Genomic DNA, 17,791 nt, shown 5'->3' with positions numbered 1-17,791 from the left:
TCCCTAGTTTGCATCTGCATTTAAAGATAGCAATATTTTCTAATGATAATTAAGAACCTTTAATTTATTGGTTTATTACTTCTGTGCCACATTAGCAGCTCTTACAGAAGCAGCTCAGAGACAGCACATGTGAATGTGCTCAATTCCCCCTCATTAACCTCAGAGACACGGAGCAGCTGCAGCCAGGGGTCACTGGATTTCCCTGCTTCCCAAGCTGCTGGTGGGAGCTCACCCCCCAATCCCGAGGCTGCTGCTCCCCAGGATTTCAGCTCTTGGGACCCTCTGGTGTTGGGCAATGCCTGCTCCAAGGGGAGCTGGTCCTGTAGCACCCTGTGCCTCTCAGGGGATGCTGTGTTAAGGAAATGTTCCTCTTCCTGTGCAGTGTGCTCAGGGCAGAGCACGGGAATCAGGCTGGTGTTTTATCAGCCAAACAGCAAGCAGCAGATATAAATATGGGGAAGGGGAAATTCAGTGTACACTGAAGATTTCTAATGCCACGGTGGGGATCAGCCTTACTAATTTGCCCAAAGACTCTTCAGCTTTCATTTGCTACCAAAGCAGAATTACTGACATTTTCCAGACATTTCTGGGTCTTATTTAACATTCAGTGAAGTCAAGTCAGGGCATGGAGGAGAAGAGCTGCAGGAAGAGGCCAGGTTGGACAGGGATTAGATAGTGGGAAAGAATTCCTGGCTGGGAGAGTGGGCAGGGGCTGGGCTGGAATTCCCAGAGCAGCTGGGGCTGCCCCTGGATCCCTGGCAGTGCCTAAGGCCAGGCTGGGCAGGGCTGGGACAGGGGAAGGTGTCCCTGCCATGGCAGGGGTGGCACTGGGTGGGATTTAAGGTCCTTCCAACCCAAACCATTCTGGAATGAGAAGAAACAAACACAGGGACTGTCTATCCCTAGGCCAGGTTGCTCAAAGCTCTGTCCATACCTGGCCTTGAAAGATCTGAAAGAGTTCTCTCCAAATTCCCAGCCTGGCAGAGTTCTCTCCAAATTCCCAGCCTGGCAGAGTTCTCTCCAAATTCCCAGCCTGGCAGAGTTCTCTCCAAATTCCCAGCCTGGCAGAGTTCTCTCCAAATTCCCAGCCTGGCAGAGTTCTCTCCAAATTCCCAGCCTGGCAGAGTTCTCTCCAAATTCCCAGCCTGGCAGAGTTCCTCCAAATTCCCAGCCTGGCAGAGTTCTCTCCAAATTCCCAGCCTGGCAGAGTTCTCTCCAAAGCCCGGCCTGGCAGAGTTCTCTCCAAATTCCCAGCCTGGCAGAGTTCTCTCCAAATTCCCAGCCTGGCAGAGTTCTCTCCAAAGCCCAGCCTGGCAGAGTTCTCTCCAAATTCCCAGCCTGGCAGAGTTCTCTCCAAATTCCCAGCCTGGCAGAGTTCTCTCCAAAGCCCAGCCTGGCAGAGTTCTCTCCAAAGCCCAGCCTGGCAGAGTTCACTTCAAAGCCCAGCCTGGCAGAGTTCTCTCCAAATTCCCAGCCTGGCAAAGTTCTCTCCAAATTCCCAGCCTGGCAGAGTTCTCTCCAAAGCCCAGCCTGGCAGAGTTCTCTCCAAAGCCCAGCCTGGCAGAGTTCTCTCCAAAGCCCAGCCTGGCAGAGTTTACTCAAATTCGCAGCCTGGCAAAGCTCACAGAGGTGGATAATTAATATTTTGGCTATCAATCCCTCTAAATTCCCTGCTCTGTGCTGCAGGCAGGAGGATGCTCTGCTTGGACCGTGTCCCTTGCAGATCTCAGATGTGACAGCTGCTCTCCCCTGTCCTGGCACAATCTGGCTCTGGGGAGTCCATGCTCTTGCAAAATTCAGTGTCTCCTCCACCCCACCACTTGGAAAAGACTTTAGAAGGATGCACACCCTTTCCCACCCCCGTTTTTTTAAACTGCTGGAGAAGTTTGGAGCATCTGCAGCAGGAGGGATCCCAGGAGCTCATCAGTGGCCCAGTTTCCCGTGGCTCTGTGCCACAGCCCTTCTGCCTGAGCGACCTCGACAGGCAGCCCCGTCCTCAGGTGGAGTTTTTAATAAGTGTCAGGAAAGCTGAAGTCCTGAGGTGTCCCTAATGCTGCTTTTTTGGCATCGTTAACCACCAGAGAGGGAAGAATGAAATTGAAATGTCTGTCTCCAGGAAGAAAAGGAATCTCACCTGGGCTGAGTGTGAGGGAGGGAAGGGCTGGGAAAGCTGCAGAGGATCAGGTTCAATCCCTTCCAGCCCAGCTGCTCCAGCCCAGCAGGACTCAGGGGGAACGAGCCCTGTGTGACACGGGCAGGGCTGGGCCAGGCTGTGGAGCTGCCTCTGGGAAGGGCTGCCCCTGGAATGGGCTCTGGGCTGCACCAGCAGCACAGGGAGGGACAGAGACCCTGCTGCTCCAGCTGGAGCCACAGGGGCACCGGGGATCTCCAGGGGCTTGGGAGCAGGGCATGGACCAGCAGGGATCTGGGAGGAGGGGATGGACCAGCAGGGATCTGGGAGGAGGGGATGGACCAGCAGGGATTTGGGAGCAGGGGATGGATCCCCAGGATTCAGGAGGAAGGGATAGATCACCAGGGATTCAGGAGGACAGGATGGATCACCAGGGATTCAGGAGCAATGGGTGGATCACCAGGGATTCAGGAGGAGAGGATGGATCACTAGGATTTCGGGAGGAATGGGTGGATCACCAGGGATTCAGGAGGACAGGACGGATCACCAGGGATTCAGGAGCAATGGGTGGATCACCAGGGATTCAGGATCAGGGGATGGATCACTAGGGATTCAGGAGGAAGGGATGGATCACTAGGATTTCGGGAGGAATGGGTGGATCACCAGGGATTCAGGAGGACAGGACAGATCACCAGGGATTCAGGAGGACAGGATGGATCACCAGGGATTCAGGAGGACAGGGTGGATCACCAGGGATTCAGGAGGAAGGGATGGATCACTAGGATTTCAGGAGCAATGGGTGGATCACCAGGGATTCAGGAGCAATGCAGAACCCCATTTTCACAGCCACACCAGGGAAGGAAAGGTGTTGATCCAGGTGTTGACTGAGACTGGGAGGAGGTTTGGAAGCTGCTGCCCCACCAGGAGGGACCCAGCAGAGCTCAGGATGCAGCCAGAATTCCACAGGATGAGTTTGTAGGAATATTTTAGTAGATATTCCGGGGGAAATTGCACTATGGAATAAATGAGGCTTTAATTATCTTTTGGTATCCCAGTGTAACCAGCTTGGATCTTTTTGCTGAAAATCAAATTACAAATGTATCAAGACAGCCCCAAACCTGACCCTGCATTAGATATCATGGATGTACCCACAAATATATTCTCAATATTTAATATTTATTACTTAGAGACATAGAATATAATTATTACTTAATCCTTATAAATGTTACTTTGGTAGTGAGAAGTTTTTAAATATATATTTTTAAAGACTATCCTAGTTCAAAGTTTAAATTTATTTCTAAAATGAAACTCTGTCTTTGGGCAAACTGATGTGATAATTTTAAGGGAGGAATTTTCTGGGTTTTTTTTACTGTTACACATCACTGAAAAATTTGTACTAAGCTGTGCTTTAAATCAACATTTCCTCAAATTGAAGAACTGATGCTAAAGTTATATGGCAGGTTGTAATACTTGCAAATTGCATAAAAATAAAAAAAAAATCATTTTATCACAAGTGCTCTTTCTAGCAAGGATTTCTAACCCAGTGGCTAGGAAATATTGTTGATTTTCAGACCAAATCCATCTAATTACACAAAAGGAAATCCACAGAATTGCCAGGGCTCAGGGAAGAGATAATCAAATCCCAGCCCCTCGGAATGAGGGAGAGGCTCCGTGAGGAACTGCTGAGACAGCAACTTAATTACAGCCCTTCAGCACTAAAAGTTCCTTAATGGATGGCACAGGTTTGAAAGGGATACAGAAATAAAACACAACAAAACAGACCCAAAACCAGGTGATTCCAGGTCTTCAAGGTGCACAATTTTTTGCAGTTATATTAATTTTTTTTTGGAAAAACATTTCCAAGCGCTCAGCACAAAGCAAGATCTACCTGGAGTTCAGCTCAGTGGGGCCAAAGGCAAACTAATAATTTAATTCCAGCAAATATTAATGATCTCAAATGTATTTCTTGAGATATTTGTGCAGTAACTTCTACATTTATTTATGTGCAAGCAAAAAGGGCTTTAATTTCACAATCAGATCTCTACGGCCAAAGCATCATAAAGATTCTTATTGATTCCAAGGAGTTTCTGCTGATTCTCATGTTTGAGACAGAACAGAAATTTTTCCACCTTTGCAATGTTCTCCTTTTGCTGCAGAGTGTTAATTAACCAATTACTGTGGAAATTATTCTCACAGCATTTTTTTAAGACCATGCAGGTACTGCTGCCTGTTCCAGGAGAGACTTTTATTCAAAATTGGCCCCAAATCTTAAAAGCTGGCAAAGAGAACCCACTGAATTTTACCTAGATGCTATTTGGAAGTTATATTAATTTTATTCATTAATATATTATTTAATTTATATTAAAGATTATATATTTAGCACATCTGTGCTATTTTATCTTATGTACAGCAAGGCAAAAAAACTCCTTTCATTCCTTTTTATTTAAAAAAATAACTAAATTAAACTTTACATCTTTTAAGCAACAGCACAACTGCTATTTAAATTTGGGTGTTATCAGGGAGCAGTTCCAGGAGATCTGATTTTGAGAGTTAAATCTGCATTTAGCACCTTCCCCAGATCATCTCCTCATCAAGGGTCTCTTGGGATTGTCCCAAACTGGGAATATTCTGATCCCTTTGGGAATCTGAGTCCCTGGGGACCTGCACAGGGAAATGTGGCAGAGCAGGGGTTTCCTTTCAAACATCTCTGGGCTCAGGGTACAGCACTGGCCCATCCTGTGAAACGTTGGTGCCAGATCAGGAGAGCAGAACCAAGACACCAGCTAAAATTCAGCCAACAGGGAATGTCCTGGTGAAACTGCTTTTTTGGAACTTGTATGGGACTTTTTTTACCAAAATCCCACTGAAGGAGGTTCAGCTTTTCCCTCCCCCGTTAAAGGCAACAGTTTTGTTGCTATTTTCCACGGGAGATGAGTTGGATGCAACAATTCCCATTTATTTTTGTTGCTGTTTTCCACGGGAGATGAGTTGGATGCAACAATTCCCATTTATTTTTGTTGCTGTTTTCCACGGGAGATGAGTTGGATGCAACAATTCCCATTTATTTTTGTTGCTGTTTTCCACGGGAGATGACTTGGATGCCACAATTCCCGTTTGGGACTGGGGAATGTTTATTTTATTTTCATCAGCCCTGGACGTGACGTTGCATTTCCAGAGGCCCTGGCACTGGCAGCACAGCAATAGTTCTGAGCAAACCCTGTGTCAGCAGTGCCCCAGGGCTCTCCCTGCCACGGCTGTGCCCTGAGCTCTGCCAGCGCTGGGCCTGGCAGCTGGGCTCAGCTTAGGGGAGCCTTGCTAAGCTCAGATTGCACCCTGGCTGTGCCAAACATCCATGTTCCGTGCTGAATCCCAGAGTCTGGAGGCTGCAGGTGGCTGTTCAGGGACTCCTCCTTTCAGGGAGATGATGAGAGCCCAGCTCGGGCCCCAACATCTGCTTGTGCAGCTGCACAGAGCAGCCAGGACCCAGCGCAGCCGCCCACGGGTGGGGTTGGAGGGGCTGGGGTGGAGGGGTGGTGGCAGCTCCTCGTTGCTAAGGGAACGATTTCCTTGGTAGCTGCAGGTTTGCCACATCTCACTAAGCTGCTGTCGGGAACAACGTGGTGTGGCAGGGCGAGGATTGAAACCCCAAACGAGCTGGAAGTTTTTGAAGGACTGGTTTGGAAAAAAACCCCAACCCATGTGGAAACACCGTGTGCTGAGTCACGCTCTGTGTCAGAGTCAGTTGGTGGCGAAGAGTTAAAAGTATTTGCATAATAAATAAAAATATTTTGTCTTCTAAAAATTGGAAATAACGTAAAACTCTTTTACAAGAACACACTTTTTATCTGTTGGGAACATCATGTGCTGCACTCAGGTGGCAGCAGGATGGATGGGGCATTCTTTGTATTTTCACATCAATGTAAACCCTAAATGATATTTTTACCTTCTAATACTAATTGCTTGGTAGTTTACAGCCTCAGAGTGGGCAAAGCAGTTTCTAAGCACACTCCAAAAATCAGAAATGTAAAAATACACCCTGCATTTTGAGCACAATTCTTAAGAACAGTTGGTAAGGAAATGATCACGTCTACAATTTCTGTATCCACTGCAGCTCCCTTCCCCTCTGCTTTCCAAGAATTCTTATATTAGCATTGGAAAGAACTTTCTTGGGCAGACTTTTTTGGGAGTGGGAGGTCCCAAATCCACCATTCATACATTCTGTAAATTATTGTGTCCCCATGCTACAAACCAAAAACCACCTCCATATGACTGGGAAATAAATGCAGTGGATTCAAGATCAGCTCCACCAGATGAGCCCCACTGAGGAGCACTGTCATTGCTACTCTAGCTACTACAGATCTATCAAAGGCAAACCCCAAAAGCCTCACAGCATTTGTGCTTTCCCCCAGACACCCCAAAAGTCATTGCTTTGTCCCCCTCAGGCTGTGAAGGGAGAAGCCACACAGAGGAAAGGGCTGGGACCCTCAGGGTGCAGGAGAGGCAAAGAGCACTGAGCTGTTCCAGCTGCCCCTTGCCCAGAGCCCCTCTGTGCTGCAGAGAATTGGGGCTGGGGGAGCTTTGAGGGGGGATGCAAAGCCCTGAACCCACCCAGCTTCCTGCAGGAGCACGTCTGCCCTGGAGGAACTGCTGCTCTGGGAGCATGCTCCTGAGAAACAAGCTTGAGTGAACTTCTGTCACTTAGTTCAACAGAAAAAACACACAAAAAAATTACAGTTCAACTCCTGCTAACTTGGGCTTTCAGCTATTTTTCTTTTTTTTTTTTTTCCTAAGCGTGTTCTTCCATTTGATGCTGTCCCAAAGCCACCACCTTCCTTCCTGCAGGAAGAGGGCAGCTTCATCCCACTTAGATAAAGCAACCCTGATTATTCATAGGAGGGTTTGGGCACAGTTACTGTGTGTACCTGAGTGCTGCCTGTGGCTCCTTGAGGGAAGTGACACACCTTGTGCTCAAGGTGCTTCTGTTTAATTTGTATTCTTGGTGGTTTTAAGGACGGTCCCTTCAAAACTGATTTGCTCCAGAGGAGCAAACCTAGCCTGGCCTCTCTTGTGCTAATTAAAGAGTCTGGTACTTAACACTGCAGCCCAGAAATGCTATGAGATATGGGAAATAAAACGTGCAGCAGAGGACTTTAATGGGGACATCAAGGTTAATATCTGCCTGCGCTCTTTCTGCAGCAACTGCAAGCGCGACAATTTATTGGATGGCACCCGAGTTTTATGTTTAATTACCAAACCCTGGTGTCCTCAGCAGCACAGCTCAGCCACCCCGAGAGGAGCAGCCAGAAATCCATCGGTGGCACCTGCAGCAGAGGGGTGACAGGGAGCTGCCACCACAGCCCCCCAAAGCCCTGGCACCGGGTGAGGCTCACAGCAGCTGCTGGGTGTTCATGGGCCGCTCTGCAGCGGCAGAACTGGAGCTATCAAACTGCACAGAGGATCCAACCAGGAGGGACTGTGTCTTGGCACAGGTTCCTCTGACACTTCCTTCTCAAGAACTTCCCCGCAGCTTCAGGAGGAGAGCAGGGAACGCGGGGAGAGTCACGGTGGCGTGTTGGTGTCATTGGCAGCCTTCCTGCATTGCTGACACCCCTGCTCCCCTAGCAGCCTGCAGAGCTGCAGCCGGAGCCTCCAGAATTTGTCACTGTCACTTGCCGAGCGCTCGGCATTGTTCAGGAAATGAACAATGTGCAGGAAATGGATGTGTGAAGCAGAACTGCCCGCGCCCGACTCCGGGGCTGCGGGGCTGCTCCGCACCCAACACAGGTTTTATGTGTCCTATTATGTGCCCCAGCAAGAGCCATAAATAATTGTGACAAGGGGTTTTTTTTGGTGCTACACGCGAAAGTCCTTGAGTGTGCCTCCTGCCCCGGCCCCCCTCCCTCTCAGCACTACAGCTGCCAAGCTGCATGATGATAGATGGCACTCTGCAGCAAATGACAGCCCGATAGATTTTTTAGTTTGTGCTTTAGAGAGAATCAGATATGCTGTATAAAGCAATAAAAAAAGCATACTCACAAGGTGGGTTAAAAATAGCTGGCACAGCAGGAGATGAGTTTGCTGTTTATCAAAAAGTTAAAGCTTCACATGCAAAGTCCAGGTGATGTGTTAATTCTTTTAAATCTTAGCCAGGAGCAATTTTCGTGGGCAAACCTATGAGGTGCAATTTTTTTACCCTTCCATCTTTTAATATAGGGCACTCTAAAAGCCTGGTTATAAACTTCCCTGAGCTAGGACAGCATCCATAATACAAGGGGGAATACACTTGATCCTTAAAACGAGATGAAGAAAGTCCTGAGTCTGTACGAGGCTCTGAATCAAACAAGGGATGTTTGAAAAGTTAGTTTTCAAATCAGATCCTGAAACATGAGCCCAGACCCCCTGAAAACTTTCACTCCTCAAGGCCCTGAAGTCAGCAAGAGTCTTCACTACGAAACTTGATCAAGATTATTTGAGAACCAATACAGAAAATTATTTTAATCTCGGACAGATCATGTCTGACAAAAAGTGCACATTTGGGTTTTTAGGATGGGCTGTGTTCTCTCTATGCTAAAATGCAGTAATTTGGGGGTGCTAAAGCAGCTGGCAATAGTGAGAGGGGAATCCAGGTGTGCCAGAGCACTCTGTGTTTGGGGAATCTGCATTACAAAAACGAGCCAGTGGTCAGACAGAAAAGCTACAGAAGGAAAAGGGGGGGAAAAGGGTGAGCAAACCTCTGCTCTGGTCACTGGTCAATTCTGACAATTACAGATTCCTGAGGCAGTAGCTTTTCCTCATGCTCCATATTCCTCAGTATTGCAGATGCTGCTGTGGAGAACAGGATGTTCCCCTGACACGTCCCCGAGCACAGCTGAGATGTGCAAACTTGGAAGGTGTCCTGTCCTCCCCACTGGATGTTCACTTGACTTGTTTTCCTCTGTGCTTTCTATTGATCTGGATCCCGTGTAACAAATGGCCTGGCTTCCCAGCCACCTTGGAAATGTCATGCAGGAGTCAACAGAAATACTGGGTGTATGTTTTATAAAGAATTACAGCTGGCTCTGAATTACTCTGGCTTTCATCTCAGCAAGCCCAGCCCGGTTCTCTGGGTGCCGATGGATGAGCAGGAGGACCAGGAAATGATTCAGTGAGCCTGTGAGTTTCCCAGTTCATGGACATGACAGCCTCAGACACACTTATTCACCCTGGCCCTGTCTCACAGTGCACTCCAAGCTGCTCTGTAATTTAAGAGCACTCACTATATCAGATCTCAACTCTTTTTCCCTCCTGATTTCTGATGAATCATGCTAGGAAAGCTGTGGTTTTAACGCTGGAGGATGTGACATAATGCAAAACAGCACAAGAAGTATATTAAAAAAATATGTCTGTCAGGCTTTATATGGCTGGAAGGGGATAATTTGAATTATATGCCCATAATTCAAATTTGGGGATAATTCAACACCCAAACAGATACATTTCTAGCCGTACCCAGCCATCTGATATAATACTGGCTATTGTTTATTACTTACTTGTGTGTTGTTACAGCGTCACCTCCCTCTGCTGTGCTTAGGGGACAGTTTACATTTCCATAATAAAACCCATTTTCTATAGGTTTATAACTCAGTTTACATTTCACAAGGCCACTGCCTGGCATACGAATTTCACTTCAATTCCTTTTGGTTTAACTAAAATTTCAGAACAGCTTTATCTTTAAAAAAAAAAAAAAAATTAATCAATGCAACAGAGAAGTATGTAATGCCATTTCCCAGCCCGAGGAGTTTGAGTAACTCCCAGCCATTCACTGGAAAAATGACCTATTAAAGTCCTTTTTACAAGAACCTGATGGATCTAGGACCAAATGGAACGACTTAAACAAGCAGATGTTGCAGCACTGCTATTTTTAGAGATAAGGGAGGGCAGGAATAAAGCACAAAGCGTGCGAGGAGAGAGGGAGCAGCTCGTGCATGGGTGACAGCAACAGCTCACAGCCACCCTGGCACCCGTGCCCACCGTGGGCACAGTGCCCAGGGCTGTCCTGAGGGGTTTGTGGGGCTGAACTCACCACAGGCAGCGCCCAGGGCAGGGCTGGAGCTGGGCTGGGCAGGATTTGGGTGGGATTCAGGAAAAGGTTCTTCCCCCAGAGGGTGGAGGGGCCCTGAGCAGGCTCCCCTGGGACTGGTCCCTGCTGCAGACCTTCAGGAGCTCCAGGACAGTCTGGGCACCACTGCCAGGGCTGCACAGGGTGGGTTTGGGGCTGGATTCATGATCCTTCCATGATTCTAAATTCACCAAGAGATGGAATCAGTCGAGGAGCAAAGGCTCTCCCAGAGCCAGGAGGAGCCAGGGACAGGGGTGAGATGTGGCTCCATCCCGACAAATCCCAGAGCTCTGCTGCCTTGTGCTCCACAGGAGCAAGGGTTACCAGCAGCTTTGGGAGTTGGGATGCAGCTTTGGGAGTTGGGATGCAGCTTTGGGAGTTGGGATGCAGCTTTGGGAGTTGGGATGCAGCTTTGGGAGTTGGGATGCAGCTTTGGGAGTTGGGATGCAGCTTTGGGAGTTGGGATGCAGCTTTGGGGGTTGGGATGCAGCTTTGGGGGGTGGGATGCAGCTTTGGGAGTTGGGATGCAGCTTTGGAAGATGTGAGGCTGGTGCTGCTGGTTTGATTCTCTCAGGGTTGGTGATCTCAGCCCTCCTGAGCAGGGCTCCTTTCAAACAGCCATCCCAGCTTCCACACAGGTTGATCCATGTGTCTCTAATCATCAGAGCCAGGCTGGGGCTGCACCTCATAAACATTGTCTTTTTGGAAGAAAATGTTTGCTTTCAGGTCAAGCTGAATCACTGGGCAGGCAGGAGGAGGCAGGGGGGAGTTTATTATGCATGTCTGGTCTGTTCAAGAACAGACAGGATTAACAGCTAATTTCCTGCCATTACATTTCAGCCCCAAAGAAAGCTTTTTCAAAGAAATTACTTGCATCTCAAAGTGACTTAACATCTGCAAGGAACAAAGATGAGAATCTCACCAGGACACAGCCTGAATTCCAGCTCCTCCTTTATGGCTCTTTCTGCTAAGGAGCCATGAAGGTGCTGTAAATCTTTACAAGGAGCAAACCCAGCAAACTCTGCCTCTACCTGGGGCCAGGGCCCCGTGCCAGGAGCAGGATCCCGAGTCCCTGGTGCCAGCCCTGGAGGGTTGCAGGATGTGCTCCTCTGCCCCAGGCTGTGAGACAGGAGCTGGAAGATGCTCTGGGTGCACAAACCCACCTGAGTCAGCTCTGCTGTGAGCCCATTTGAAGAGGCTGTGGAAGCTGATGGCAATTTGAAAATCATCTGAAGGCCCCACACAGCCAACTGCTCGCTAGAACCTCCTGGTCTGCACTTCTGGAGCCCTGAGGTCCCAGCTGCAGACACCTGCCTGTCACCTGCCAGTGGCTTCCTCAGCCCTGCCAATGCCCACAGAAATTGCACTGGAGATGAATGCATTGGCTGAATCCCTAAATTCATTCCTCTAAACAAAAATCTGCCTTAAAATCACTTCTCTCTTGGCTGTCACAAGCAGGAGGAATTTGAGAAATACATACTTTAGGAGTTCCCCATCTAATCACCATCAGCACAAACAATCTCCCCAAGCACTCTGTGACACCAGGTCAGGTCCTGCTGCCAGCTCACCCCTACCAACACCAAAAACAGGGGCTCTGTATGTGGAATTTGTTCCACAAATTACATTTGTCCAGAGCCACATAACAAAGGAAGCCAGGATCCAGACTAACCACCATGATTACCCTCCAACTCAGAAGTCAGCCAGTCCTCAGGAACAGATTTCTTTTTGAAGCCTTGCACGATTGCTGGTGGAGCTCACAGCTTCTGCACACAAACCTCCGAACATACACAAAGGCAAATAAATAAAACAAAATCACACTCACAGAAAACTCCTATTGCCAAAATTAGGGGAAAAAGCAACCCCGAGCAAGATGTATTTAACTCTTCCTGCACACCAAAGTTGCTAGGGAACGAGGCAGCTCCCGAGCTGCCAGGACAATTACATTTCAGAGAGCTGACAAGGACTGACCTTTGCCTACTCCTTCCTGTCTGCCTTTTCCCAGGCGTGGAGCAGCCTGGTGCTTGACAAACGTGTTTGATGGGCACATCTGCAGGCAGCAGGGTGAGCTGGCCCTCTCCTGCCAGCCTGCTAAGGACCGAGAGGCTTCTAGGAGAGCGTGGCTGTCAGTGCTGAGCTCTCCAGGAAAAGGTGGGCTTCCCTTCCCTGGGCTTCCCCCAGCTTTGGAAGCAGGAAAGTTGTTCAGCTCTTTAAAGCACAGCCTGATCAAGCAGCCCCATCACCCACTCTGAGTGGAATTGCAGCATAATTCTGGGGAAAAACTGAAATCGAGGCACATCTTGCCAAAAGCACACGTGGCAAAATTTGCCCGGTGGAATCTGTGAGTTTGTACAAAGTTGCAAATGGATATTCCTACGCAGAGGTCATATCCCAAATTCCAAATGAAGCCTCCAAAAAATCTGCATTAAAAACTTGTGCATGTTTAATACCATCAGCTAAGGAATTCCGTGCCATTATCTGTGTATTTTAATAATTGCAACTTTCAATGGTAGCGACATAAAAACAATTACTTTTTGAAATTTCCCCCTGTATATGCATTTGAAACTACACAGCCATTAAAAACAGTCTGTCGAATTAAAGGTTGTGCAATTAATTAAGTGCAAATCCTGTAAAACTGGACCAAGCAGAAAATTCATCAAATGGGTGAAATATGACCTATCTTGTCCAAAAGACAAATATGTTTAAACAAAATATGAAAATTGATGACAAAATTACTGGTAGCAAAATGCACACGGAGCAAATATGAGACAGCTGCACTGGGATTCAGCACGGGAGGTTCACCCTCATGGAATTTGTGATTCATTATCTCCACTGCCTTGTAAAACTTTTCCCAGTTAATCTCCAAAGTCCGGCCTTTGTACCCAGGATGATAAAAATTCTCTATAAAATCACACAGAAGTGTTTAGCAGTGATTTACTGAGCCTTGCCACCCTCCCATGAAATCCATTATCAGCTGGATGTGGTGCCCACAGCCAGGTTTGCTGTGCCCCCAGGAATCCCTGCCTTTTCCAGCTGCTGCTCCCTGCCCTCCTCCTGCTCTGGTGGCTGTGACCCTTTGGGGACAGCCCCGGTGGCTCTGGCTCTGCTCTGTGCTGGCACTGCAGTGTCCAAGGGAGACCTGGGATTGTAGCAAAATGGGGATTGGGCTGTGCTCCAGGGGACAGGGACAGGAGCAGAGGGAACGGCCTCAGGCTGGGCACAGCAGGAATTTCCCCATGGAAAGGGGGCCAGGGATTGCCCAGGGAGGGTGGGAGTGCCCATCCTGGAGGTGTCCAAGGATGTGGCACTCAGAGCTCTGGGCTGGTGACAAATTTGGGGTTGGGCACAGCTGGGACTCTGTGACCTTGGAGGTTTTGTTCCCCACTCAGTGGCTCTGGGATGCTGTGTCTGAGCACTCAGATGTTTTCTGCCACGAAGGAACTGAGCTCTCTCAGCTGTGCCAGCCATCCAGCTGGGTGTCTGGGACTCGTGGAAGCCACAGGGACTTCCCAGGCCAAATCCTCACAAAAATGCTCACCACCCTCTGGGTGACCATATTTTAAAGGGTTCTCTATCAAATAAACCCAAACATGACATTGAGGCTTTTTCTGTTTTACCCCCAGCAGCCCACTGGCAGGGAGAGCTGTGCATTCTCTGCCTGACACAACCTGAAGCTACATTTTCCACATCCCAATAAATGGCTCTAGAAATAAGGCATCAGATGCATCCCCTTGTCAGTTCTGGGCACAATTCCCCCTACACTTCTTGCTGATGGGCTGCAGCTGGAAACCAGTGCCCCCCATACTGGGGAGCTGCATTTCCCCAGTCACATTTAATTTACTGCTTAATATTCATTACATCAGACAAAAATAAGATACAGAGTGAGGTATGGTTGTCATGGTTGTCTAAGAATATTAAGAGATGAAACTCAAGGAATCCATGGAATATTTATGTTTCATAGATCACAAAACCTCAATAAGATGTGTGGGGTGGGGGGGAATGGAGCTGGGATGGACTTTGCCATGGGGACAGGAACATCTCAAGGGTCCATGGATGACATTTTTAATGAGACAGAATTGTCTTCCCTCACCAAACCCAGAAGCACAGAGTGAAGCACTTTTCCCTTTGCTTCATTTTCCCTGGTAGGACCCAGCTGGAAACCAGGCACAGGCAGGGAATTCTGCCAGGTGTGCAAACCCAGGGCAGCACTGGGAATATTTCTGTGTCTGCTCTGGGGTGCCCTGAGCCCCAGGGCAGCACTGACTCTGACCCTCATCCATGGAGAAAGCTTCCCAGACTTCAAGATAGACTGGAACCCACCAAAGTGTGCAATGGATTCTAGAGAGCAGTGTGGGTGTGTCACTGGGTGAGAAATTGAGGGTTTGGGGTTTTCAGTGTGTTGTGGATGGAAGCAGGATGGAGGGCACAGGGTGTCATCCTGGGCTTCTTCTTCACCTTCTTCTTCCTCCTTCTCCATGGGTTTGGGTGGCATTTTGTAATTGGGCAGGAAAGTCCCCATGGCAGCTCTGTGGGATCAGTTATGGGGTTAAAAGGGAAAATAATCCAGGTGTCAGCTCTTCATTGGAAAGTTTGGTCTTAGGAGACCTTGTACCAAGAGATTGTGGCCACTTTGTGCCTTCTGATGAAAAGCTGCAGAGCTCCCAGCAGTGAGAGTGTGTCACTGATAAATAATAAACACCTGAGTGTGAACATGAGCTGCTGTCTGGAGTGCCTTCAGCGCAGAGCCAGAGAAAGCACAGCTGGAACCACAGCAGCCAGGGAGCAGCAGCTCCAGCTCTGCTCTGGGAACACCCCCAGGCACTGAGAGGAGCCTGGCTGGGGTCTGCAGCGTGCACTGCCCTGCCCCTGGGCTGGGCAGGGTGGGCACGGGCAGGCTCCTGCCCCCTGGGACGTGGCATGGCGGGGCAGGCAGGCTGAGGAGCTCAGAGCTCAAACCCAGCTGGGCAGAGGATGCTGGAGAGGGGAGGGCTGCAGGCAGAGCCAGCAACCCAGCCTGTTATTTTCATATTAAGATGTAATGGTGCCATTAAAGTTAAAACCACTGTTAAACTTGATTGAGTAAATTAGTTAATTAACCATAGCATCTAATGCATTCCTCCAAGGCATACCTCAGCTCCTCCAGACACAGTTCCAGTTGTACATTATCCTAGCTGTGAATTTTACTATGATTACACTCCTGGAGTGGCTCTCTGTTTGTCAATGAAGAATGCAAGCTGTCTTTAGAATCTGAGCTGATAAAAGCAGGGGGAAATGGATATATTTCCCATTTATCTATTTCCTTTCAAGAAGCTTCTCACATTTTATAAATTCTTCTCTCTCTCTGCCCTTTGCTGGAAAAATTTCCAATAAAACCAGTTGAAGGTGGAATGGTTTGGTCATCTCTGGTTAGGATTGAGTATCTAAAAAGTACCAGAGTTCATGAAGAACGCAAAAGGAAAGTTAATAGGATAGATCTTCCCAAAAATGACCTTTGTATTTAATAATGTGAAATTTTCTTCAAACACCTTTTTTGCAGGAAAAGTGCCCACAAAGCTGGGATGATGAACTTTGCATTTCCCTGCCCAATTTACAAACAAGGTAGACTAAACCACAGATGTTTGGATATAGAAACACCATTTGAGCAAGAAGCTGCCTCCTTTGGAAATATGTGTTAAATTAGGAAATAAAATACATCCATTGAGGTAACAGGCTGTGAACTGAGCATGTTTCCCTTTCACTCCCCTATTTTCAAAGCTGCTGGAGGAGTTACCCTCTTGTCCTAGGCATCCCTGCAATCCCCTCCTAGAACATTTCCAGAAGACATTTCATTTCAGCAGAAATTTAGGAGACTTGATGCTTTTCTTTTCTAGAATTGCTCCAAATCCTTCAATCAAAATACAATTTTCACCAAAAAAACCCCCAAACAAACTGCTTGCTAACGTTCCTGCTCATGTTTTTTCACATTTCCCAACCAGTCCAGCAGCATCTCAAGGTGTGCTGCACACCCCAAGAGCATCTTTCTGTCACAGGTCCTCTCAGGGCACCACACAAGTGACCCACACACTTTCTGTATTTTTTAAAGCCCAGCCCTTCAACTGAGACTTTTTCCCCGTCCTTCACTGCCTTGGGGAATGCTTCATCTTAAAAACCTGAGAACACAATTATGGCAATTCCCTTATGAAAATGTGGCCAATTTTCTGCTTTAACCAACGTGAAATTGATCTCTCAAGCTCTGCCTCACGTGATCTCCTGGCAGACCTTCCTGCTTTTCCTCCTCTGCCACACCCAGTGATGGAGATTCCCCACATGAGCTCTCCTCCCTTTTTATTTCCACTTTCCTAGCAGATCTTACACCCTGCATAGATCACTGTCTGTGTTTGGGGGGCCTGGGTGTGAATGTGACAGACCTCAGCCCCTCTCTCACACCCCCAGCTCAGGAGCAGTTTGGATGACAATAACTCCCATTTCCATGTTTTCCACCCCACAGCCTCCGTGTCCCAAGCAGTCCCAAATGCAGCATCCACAGACTCTCTATCCTACCTATCATGAAAATGCTACTTTTTCCATTTAATATATTTTTTCATTGTCTGTTTGATCCAAACAAAGGATTTTGCTGAAGGTCAGGGTATTGATTGAGTTCCACCCCGGGGGCTCTTTCCCATCCTGTGACAGATGCAAGGGACCTGGGGGATAATGGACCCCTGGGAGGGGAAAGGACAGAGGGGTGGATGCTGCTAGAATTGCAGCATGATTGAGTTATTCCAACTTTCTCCCTGCTTGAGCACAAAAAATGGAGGAGGTTTTTGAAGGAAGAGAACACAGGAAGGACTTGGAGCTGCGGGGTCTCATCTGGGGCATTGATGGAGCCCTTCACTAACAAAGTGAAAATTCCTGAGCATTGTCTGTGCCATGGGCTCTGACCTGAGATCCAAATTGTTCCTAAAGTCAGAAGCCCTGGAATGACAAGGTTTGGCTGAGCTGAGAGAGGAATCTGCTGAAGAGGAAACTCCTTCTTGAATAATTAACTCACTTTCTGTCTGTGTCTCTCCTTTCCCCATCAGATTTCTGGGATATGGAGGGAGGTAACATTCTCTTTCCACTCCTGATGAGATAATGCTGATGATCTAAGGAATTTCTTGCTACTCTTCTGTATTTAATAAAGCATCCAAGATTAGTGGTTAAAGTCAGCTAAATTTACCAAATTAGAGCAGGTAATTGATTTACTGATAGGTAAGCATGACTCAACTTTTACTCAGATCTTTGGCATAATCAAAAAAATATTAATTAATTCAATCCTTACTGAAAAATTGCATTACATTTTTAACCACTTAAGTAAAAAAATGAAATAATACATTATTGGTGCTGTTACTTGTATATTTATGGTCGTGACTCTTCAGAAGTGTGTTCCTGGATTTGTGTAACCAGGATATCTCTGAGTGTAAGGAATGCATTGGCAGCCAGGAAGGACGATGGCATGGATGGGGCTGTGAGCAGAGAGCATGCACAGATGTGGATTAAAAAAAAATAAATTCATCTGCTGCTAATGCTGGTGGATCACTGATAAATTC

This window comes from Serinus canaria, chromosome 20, assembly GCF_022539315.1.
Source record: "Serinus canaria isolate serCan28SL12 chromosome 20, serCan2020, whole genome shotgun sequence".
NCBI classification, from domain to species: domain Eukaryota; kingdom Metazoa; phylum Chordata; class Aves; order Passeriformes; family Fringillidae; genus Serinus; species Serinus canaria.
The sequence above is the reverse complement of the archived record's forward strand: the minus strand, read 5'-3'. Positions refer to the sequence as shown.